Raw genomic sequence first — 9,967 nt, forward strand, 5'->3', positions numbered from 1 at the left:
GGGCTTCGAGAATTATACCGAGCATCGTTATCCGAAGCGGCAAAGGGTGGAGTGCAAAAGTCATACCCTGATTTTGCCAAGAGGCGGTAAGCTTTTGAGCTGAATGCCCTCGACATTTCTTTGGGTTGATTTTTCAGAAGAAGTGGTTCATTTGAAACCAACGGGTGTAGACCTGCGACGGGGTCGATTAGCTCAACCTCAGCACCTTAGAGTCATTGAATTTCACTTACTTGATTGTTTGATCCCTTTGGATAGTGGAGGAGCATGGTCTTGTGACAAGCATTGTTCGTTTCTTTATGTTTCAGTGAGCCACGTAAGGGAATACTAACGAGTAAGATGGCTTCTTTAAATTATAATTTTCACTGGTTGGCACTTCGCTGATGGTCAATTTGTTGAATTCTTTGACATTGCTTTTCGAATGAATGACTTTCGAGTGCACTTCTTTGATTAGTTGATTGGTCGAAAACTTTGATGTATTGCTTCCTGCATCTTGTCAAGGTTGAGGTAGAGCTTGGCATCACCAAGTATGACTCCGCCTTGGTGAAGGGTTCCATGTTGGCAACAAAGGCCTCCATTTGTATGGACTTAAGACTATTCAGCCGAAGTTTTGGTGGCGAGATGGCAGAGTTTTCTACTCGTTTTTCGAAACATGCATGTCTTTTGTTGGAGTAACGCTTGTGATATTCGTGCTTGCCATGTCTTCGTCATCCAAAGTAAGCCAACCATTGTAATATGGGCTATGTTGGTGTTGAGACCCTTCACTTCTTTTCTCACTTGAAACCTTCATCCTTTGAATTTTTGTTTTGGTGGCCAATTGAAAATTTTGGTTATGATTGGCAATACTTAACTCCATATCATGGGCACGGGTAACCAACTCCTCAGATTTTCTTGGCTTGATTCCCTGTAAAATGTAATGAGATCCCAATGCATACCTTGGATACACATTTCCATCTCAGAGCCCTCTGAAAATTTGTCTTTGCAGTTCAAGCTTAGAGCGAGCCAACGGTTAATGTAATCAATGACTGGCTCATCTTTTCACTGCCTTTGTGCTGGTGAATTCAACCATGCTCACCGTTCGGCTTGTGCTGTAGAAGCGACTTAGGAGGTTCTTTTTCATTTCATCCCATCCATTTATTGACTCGGGCTCAAGATTGACGTACTAATCAAAGGCATTTTTCTAATTGATTGGACAAACTGCTTCACTAAGAGATCACCATCAGTGCCGGCAATGTCCCATGTCTTGATAAAGTGGGCGAAGTGTTGTCTTCGGTTGCCTTTTCCATCAATTTGTTGCAATTTTGGTGGCTGATATCCTACCAGCATCCTCAAGCATCAATGCTTGTTATATGTCATTGAATATGCTAACAACCTTTGGGTTGTTCCGCCGTAGTGGATTTGATGGTGTTTGTGATCATCTCTTGCAATTGTTGAATAGACAATGTAGCAATAAATGTTTGGGAATATGTAGACTTTGCACAGAGTCATGCGTCGATGGTGCTTTATCTACTTGTTTCTCGTTTTCAACATGGTTTGAGAAGGAGGCGTGCTTGTAGTTGTCATGAGGTTCTTCAACATTTGTATGCTTTTGGTTGCTCGTCAATTGCCTGATCTGGAGGTCTTTGTCCTCGGCGATCTTTTGAAGAGCGATGGCTTGGACCATTTGTGCTAATTGTTCCTTCGTTGCGATCACGTTAGTAATCATGGTGGGGAAGATAGCGAAAGGCGTGGATTTCGACTTGATATCGGTAGGACTTGCTAAGTTTGAACCGTTCGAGGGACTCGTATTTACAATCTTGCCCCTAGTGGGACAACCTCTGCCCCTTATCCCTTCTTCCTACATCAACGTTTAAGGAGCTCCGTAAAATCGAGGACCTAGAATATTTCGGGAACAAGGCGGTCAAAGAAAGGTATTACTAGAAGAATTATAGCATTTAACTACGATCGATTGTCATGATTAATAGCAAATAATTGCAGCAAATAGTTATTAACCACGACCATACAATGGTTGTTGGCCGTGATTTTTGTAAAGGTGGCTAAAACATTTGTCATGGATTTTATGACTATAGTTTTTTAGTCATGGAAAATAATTTTTTCATGGTGGAAAAGCTAGTTTTTTACTTCAATTTTGTTTAACCATAGTTAATCGTAGTTATTTACCAAGGTTTTTAGCCATAGCCATTAATATTGCAGCCACTATTAATCTTTTTTCTAGTGTATGAATTTATAGAGGTTTAATTTTATTTTTGATGGGTCTGATCATGAGCATAGGAAAAATATAGTTGGACTATCTATTAGTTATGTTTAAGGACAAAAAATGTTAATATTTTAAAAGTTGAAGGACTAAATAGAATTTCAATAAGCTTTGGGATTGGAAACGAATTAGTGGTAATATATGAAGACCAAAATTGTAATTTCCCAATTTTTTCCTATTAGCCTAAACCTTTAGGTGGTTCTACCAAGGTTCATACCTTTTGGAATGCATAGAGTCCATTTCGGATCTAATAGCTTGAAACTATTTTCACAAATTGACATCAAGCATCGGTTGTCTGAATGTCTTTGGATCGTTTATCCAACTGCTGACTAATCATTTTTCTAGCATATTGTATCTCTTAGGCAGTTGCAAAAACTCTAGATGACCTTTGAAGGGTTGGTATGTCGTTAGTAGGAACCTCAGTTGTTCATGATGATGTTGAGGCGTTGCTCCACTTGACTCCTCAAGTAGCGACTCCTAGTGTTAAGTATCCGATGGGCAACTTCTTTCCTGGAATATTGCATTTCTCCAAATAAACACTTTTTGTTCCTGGCGATATTCATAAAAGAAGTATCCAACAGTTTTCTTATAAGGTGGATTTAGAGTCCAACTTATCTTCCCTAGTCTGTTAACTTAGCCTGAACTTCCCTAAACTCTTAAGTTCGTAGAAAGGAGGTTTGACATACCCCATTTCATCTAGTGTTTGGGCCACAATTTTAGACTACGCCATGTTCAACAACTTGACAGTCGTTTCAACCGCTTAGCCCAAACGTACAGAAGCAACTGGGTAAACCAAAAAGATAGTGCTAACTCGATAAAACTCATCATAAATGAAACTATGTCCAGGGAGGTTTGATCTTTTCAGTGATGCCATTGAGTTGTGAAGTGGCAGGGGATGTTTATTGAGAGAGAATTCCATTCTTTTTTAAATAACTTTCCCCACATAATTTATCCACTCAAACACTCAACACCTTAATAAAATAGAACAATTTTTTAATTTTTTTTCACTAGTTTGGTTTTTTAATTCAAGTCTCAATTCTCTAAACTTTTCAAAGGCCGCACACTTATGCTTCATTAAGCATACATAACCATAATCACAATGGTAGTCGAGAAAGGTTATGGAGTAGCTAAACCCATCTCTTGTTTGATTATTTAGTGTCTCACAGACAATTGAATAAATCATATCCTTCCATCACTACTTTGTTTTACAAATGACTTCTTTTTTAATTTCTTTTTTAGTCAGGATTCACAAGTTGAGAGGTTGTCTAAATCTTCCATCTCTAGACTTATGATCACATCTTCTTCATTTAGTCTTTTGCTTCTTATCATCACCTACAAATTATTACAAATATGGGCACTAAAATTAATCTAATACCCAAGAACTGGTGTTAGCCACCATATTAATTTCAACCATAAAGATACCTTGGATCAATGCAAGATATTTTTTAAAGTTCCTCTTTCAGTAGCCTTTCTCATGATAGTAATGACATTTATCATTTGTCTCATTGCTCTTGGACTTCTTCCTCTTCTTTCCCTTCTCTTGAGTCTCCTTATTGTCTGTTAGGCTTCCCTTTCTTTTTCCAATGCCGAGCTTATCTTTCCTTTGGATCCAAAAGTGGACAGGGCTACAAGCATAACGAGTGTATATTTCTTAGCCATATATGTCAACATATTAATCAATTCCGGAAAATAGGGTGGAAAAGATTGGAGGATCACATTAATACAAGTGTCATCGTTCATACCGGTGTCCAAGTTCTCAAGCTTCTGAATCAGCAAAAGCATCTTGACGTCGTGATCATGAACAAATAATGCTTTAGCTATCTTAGCCCTGAAAGAACTCTTTTGACACAACATATCTAGTATGCCAATCTTGTAACGCACACAATTCGTGTAAGCGAATGTGGATATTAGCGGCATGTTTTAGAGTGTAGTGCTACTTTTACAAATATACGCATGAATATACGAATTGGAAATGCCACCATTCCTATGTTAGTGGATAAAAATTGTTATTCCCTAAATCAGCTTTGGTCCACTAACATAAGGATGGTGGCAATTTCAATTTATGTTAATTCAAAATTTATAATAAACGATTGTAATTTTGGTCCAACAAATCCTGATTTGGACGAAATTTATCACATAGCCTGCACGTGATACCTAAAAATTGAGAATTTTTAAATTTCTAGCCAAGTTCGGGTTTTTTGGATCAAAATTGTCATTTTCATAAATTATAGTCTTTTTAATAAATCTCGAATTCGCTGGATAAAAAATTGCTACCACCGGTATATTAGTGGACCAAAATTGCATTTTTTTCCCCAATTTTGTGTGCATGTCTTTTGTTGCACGTATTCATTTACCTCCTACTGAATACTTCAACACAAACAACTGAACTTGCACTACAAGGTAAATCCGTGGCAAATTTGTCACGAGTTTATTATATAATTTTAAATTTTAAATTTTCATAGTAAATTTCATGGTAAAAATTTAATCAACTGTAAGGTGGCACACTTTAATAGTAAGTTGTTGCAAAAATTATGGCAAAACTTTACCACATAATATTTTAAATTTGATATCAATGCCATCTGAAATTTACCGATTGTGGAGAATTATAATTTTAGTCCCTATGCTTAACCACTTATTCAGTTTTGGTTTCCAAACTTTTGAGCTTGACAATATTAGTTTTCAAACTGATGTGGTCGAGGGTTTTTGTTAAAAGATGAAATCGGGATTTTACCACGACGGAAGTGCGCACCAGGTGAAATGTAACTTCCGCAAAATGTGTAAATTTCAGGAGAATTGGGTCTTGTCAATGAATAGTGGCTTGGATTAAAAAATTAGTATTTTAGTATTTATAGTGGTATGGTAAATTATATGGTGTGATGGGTTCTATTTGCTTAAGGTGTATCTCATACCTATAAAATTACATTTTTACCCTTAGAAATTAATATTTTTTACTAATATACATCATATAGCCCCCCACTCTCGGATGAAATATGCACACCCGTTGTAATATTTCGTCCGAGAGTAAAACACTTTTCAGGATTGAGTTAACACATGGGAGTGGATGGTTGGGCAGTCGTTTCTTATTTTTAATTCACTGGGGTGTGCGAATTCTTGGCCAACAGTATCTAGTGCCCGGCTCGAGCTGGGGATTCACTAAGTGGTGCACCCCACCACCAGCTCAAGGCATTGCCTCGAGCTGCTGGTCCCGGGGGGGGGGGTGCGAAACGCCCCCCGCGCCCACGTCCAGCTCGAGGCATTGCCTCGAGCTGTGCTGGTCCGCCGGGGGGCAGGGTGCGTTTCGCACCCCGCGCCCACGTCCAGCTCGAGCCTCGAGCTGCTGCCAGCCGGGGAGGTGGGGGGCGTCGCACCCCGCGCTCACTGCTGAGGCCGGCGGGGTGCACCACCTAGTGCACCCCGAGCCCTCCTCAAGCTTGGCTTGAGTTTTCAAGTGTTGAGAGGAGGTACTTATTTTTGCGTCCCCTGGATTTTGAATCCAGGTCAAAAAAATAGTAAGTAGAAACTCCTACCACTACACCATCACTTATTTTTAGATAATATTTGTTTCCATTCTCTATTAGTAGGAGTTATTCAGAGTTTATTCATCTCTTTCGCTAAATTTTTTCATTTGTCATGAGGATTTCGACATCATTTTCAAGAGAGACTTCCCATAAATGATTCTTACATGTGGTGATGGAGCCCCCCAAGACTTTGGAGAAACTGAAGCGACGCATTTTTTTTCTTTTTTTGAAGACGTTGCCTCTTAGGGTGATTTTCTCACCATCCACACGGTTGAAATTTTTGGTGGGTAATCCGATAGTATTCCATATTAATAAATGTAGTTATTACACTTACTAAACTGTTGTTTTGTTCTCTTATGATTTATATTCGTTAGATGCTATCTCAAGGGATGTTTTTGCTCAAGCCCCAGAGTTAGGTTTTTACCAACTTCGGAAGGGGGGGGCAAAATTTTTCGAGTTCAACATTTTTATGCTGAGGCGTTGCCTCAAGAATTTGATAAGGGGATGTTGCCTCAAAGGATACTTCATGTCCTGGAATCGGTCTTTTACCAACTTCAAAGGGATGTAAAATTTCCGGAGCGATATTATCGATGAGGATCTCAATGAAAGTTCCATTTAGGGGGTCCCGGGGCAATGGCGAATTTTGTCTATATGACAATGATGATTTTTGCCTCTAGGGTCCTCCTGAAACTTCAAGGATCTCTACGCCTAAATTCTTTTCGTTTATTGGGACTACGACAAGAAAACTAACTTCATTACTTAAAATTCGAAGTACAATATTTTTGGAGAATCAAAAGAGGAGAAAGATATGTCGAGCTACTACTCGAGTTTTCTCCTATTACAAGTGAATAGCCAAAACATAATTTTTCCGCTACCTGAACTCTGAGTTACTCCTTCGTGGCTTGTTGATCTTTTTGAGGTCACGGGATGACTCCTGCGGTGGGATAGTTATCGTCACGCGGATTTGGCACATTCAGCCCACGGTCAAAGTGCGTCCTTGTTGATAGTGGTTGACATACTCCTCTAAGTATCCCCGCTGGATCAATTTTTCTATCTCATTCTTCAGGTGATGGCATTCCTCCGTCGTGTGTCCCCTGTCCCGGTGAAAACAACAATACTTATCGGATTTTAGTCTCTTGGGGTTCTCTTTCATCTTTGCCGTCCATTGACTGATTAGCCCTTGCTGTTCCGCCACTATTAATATCTCCCCCCTGGGAGCGTTCAAGGGGGTATAGTGAGCAAACCCCGCCGGAGGTACATGCTTGCGTTCCTCTTTCTTTTTCGGCACTTTTTCCTCTTCACGGCCCTTCCTTTTTTCGCTAAGGGAAGGATTCAAAGCATTAGACTCCTCAATTCGGATGTATTTCTGGGAGCGTACGAGTAAGTCTTCCATGGTGCTAGGGGCTTGCCGGCTATAGACTCTTTGAATCTTCCCGATTGTAGATTCTGTTGGACAATACTGGCTAACAACTCTTGATTAACATGAGGAACCTCATGCACTGCATCTACGAACCTTTGCATGAAGTCTCTCAGAGTCTCATCTTCCCTCTGACGAATAGTAAATAGATATGCCGCTATTTTCGGGACCTTTTTGTTCATGGAGAAGTGGTGCAAAAAGCGCTGAACCAACTGCTCGAGGCTAGAAATAGTTCCAGCGGGCAGTTGGTTAAACCAAGCCAACGCTCGTTTTGAGAGTGTAATGCGGAAAACCTTACAGTAGGCGGCGTCACTCAGATCATACCAATCAATCTTGGCATAAAATTTGTCTAAGTGTTCTTGTGGGTCTCCCGTTCCATCATACTCCAATAGATTCGACACCTTGAGACCAGCTGGGAGCGCTTCGGCCAGAATGTTGGAGGCAAATGGGCTCCGTCTTGTAGGTGCCACAGCCAACGGCGAGTAGGAATCCTCGGCTCTCCGAGTTGGTGGGGGGGTAGAAGATTCTCGATTATAGAGATTCCGATCTTTAGTTTGTGCAACTTCGGGTCTGGAGATCTGACTGTTTACTTCCTCTCGCCTCTGTTCCTCCTCCTCGGGAGTCGAGGATAGTTCTCGACTTCTGCGAGGGGAAGGAGGGGGCGGGTTCACTGGTTGTTGCGCCACAAATTGGGCCACGGCTTGAGCCGCAGCTCGTGTAGACGCGTCTCGTATCAAGGCTACCAAGGCCTCCTGTGTCAGCCGAATTATCGGTTCTTGGGGTGGAGCATCCGAGGGGAGTACTCCGGTTGGGGGTACGGTCGGAGATTTTTGATGTGACGAGGGGACTCCCCCATTGAGGGGAGTCTGCTGGTGCGTTAGGGGGGTTACCTCCTGAGGAACTGATTGTTCGCTAGAGGGGTTCTGTTCTATTCCGTTTGCTTGGGCTTCTCGGATTGCGTCTAGATCGTGTACGTCATGGGCTCGGGACCTGGTCTGCATGCTCAACGTCGAGGTAAATGTTTCCCACAGACGGCGCCAATGATGTGGTCGAGATTTTTTTTGTTAAAAGATGAAATCGGGATTTTACCACGACGAAAGTGCGCACCAGGTGAAATGTAATTTCCGCAAAATGTGTAAATTTCAGGAGAATTGGGTCTTGTCAATGAATAGTGGCTTAGATTAAAAAATTAGTATTTTGGTATTTATAGTGGTATGGTAAATTATATGGTGTGATGGGTTCTATTTGCTTAAGGTGTGTCTCATAACTATAAAATTACATTTTTACCCTTAGAAATTAATATTTTTTACTAATATACATCACAAACTGACACTTTTTTTTTGACAAATTTGGTCTCTACTATTAGATTTTCCATTAGAAATGACGGAGGCCAGGTTGGAAGGAAAAAAACCTTCTTTTTCCCACCTTAGAACTTGGATGCTTTATGAAATTGGTTAAAAACATCAATTTTTACCATTTTTGTTCAAGGAAGACGGTTTACTTTAGAGATAATTGGGGGAAAAATAATTCTCATTAGAAAAAGCATCCATTTTTAACATTGTGGACTCCTTGCATTCCGGGCTGGAAAAAAAAAATTCAAACTTGTCCAAATTATGATTAGAGTTTGAGGGTTCTAAACTTTGGGTATTTGGCTTAAAAACTCAAAAATATCAAATGAATTTTGAAGAAAAATGAGGAAAATTGGTTTAATTTAGTGAATAGATAAAAATTATCAGTGAATTTGAGAAAATCTAGTGGAAATCGAGCTACGGTTCCTTTGGGAAAGAATGGGAGTTTGAAAAAATAAGAGAATGAAGCACAAGTTGTTAAAAAATAATTAGATTGAGGACTAATATTGTCAAGCCCAATATAGGGATGGCAATTAAATTTGGATCCAATAAAACCCGCCCTCAACCTGCCAATTCGAGTCCAGAAAATAAAGACCGAGGCAGGTAGCGGGTCTTAAAAATTAAGACCTACCCCGGACCGATTAATGAGAACCTGCCCAGAAACTGATTTAATACATATTTTTAAACAAAAATTATGTACTAAGCCAAAACCCTTGCTCTTTCAGTCTTCTCTCAATTCTCTCTCTCTCTCTCTCCTCCCACCGTCTCACGAGGCGCCTTCCGCGATGCGCACCGTGTGGTTAGTAGTCTGCTGACTACTTCCGCTAATCGCAACACACTCCCACTCGGCACTAAACGCAACGTGCTGATAGGAATCACAATAATGAGAGCAACAACAGCAACGACAACAAATTGCACACGCAATTTCAGAAAGGAGATTTTATTGAACTGAAAAATGCGTATATAGTGGACAACGATGCTAGAACAAGGGGATCGCCTTGAGGGGGATTCTAACACGTCACTAAACCAAGCTTCTTGAACTCATTCCCCCCCCCCCCCCATAATAGGCTTAAAAAAGAAAATCCTATTAAAAGCAATAGACATTAAAAGGATTGAAAAATGCAGCTCAAGAGGCCTAACGTCCCCTGAGCATTCTAAACAAAATAAAGCAACATAACAATGCAAAGTAAAAGACCAACACCCAAAATTCTAAGATTGCAGAAGTCCAGCGTCTGTCGGCGAAGGTTGATTGGTCGGCCATGTAAAACAGTTGAGTGGCCGAAATGCCCGTTAAGGATGTCGAGTGTGCGGGCGGCCCTTAACACCCCACCTGCTCTCCGTCTTCTTCTTTATTATTTTGTCTTATGTTTCTCCCTCTTTTCCTCGCCGCCTCACATAGCCTCTCTTCCCCGCCGTTGCGTCGCCTTTGTTC

This window comes from Sesamum indicum, linkage group LG3 (genome assembly GCF_000512975.1).
Source record: "Sesamum indicum cultivar Zhongzhi No. 13 linkage group LG3, S_indicum_v1.0, whole genome shotgun sequence".
NCBI classification, from domain to species: domain Eukaryota; kingdom Viridiplantae; phylum Streptophyta; class Magnoliopsida; order Lamiales; family Pedaliaceae; genus Sesamum; species Sesamum indicum.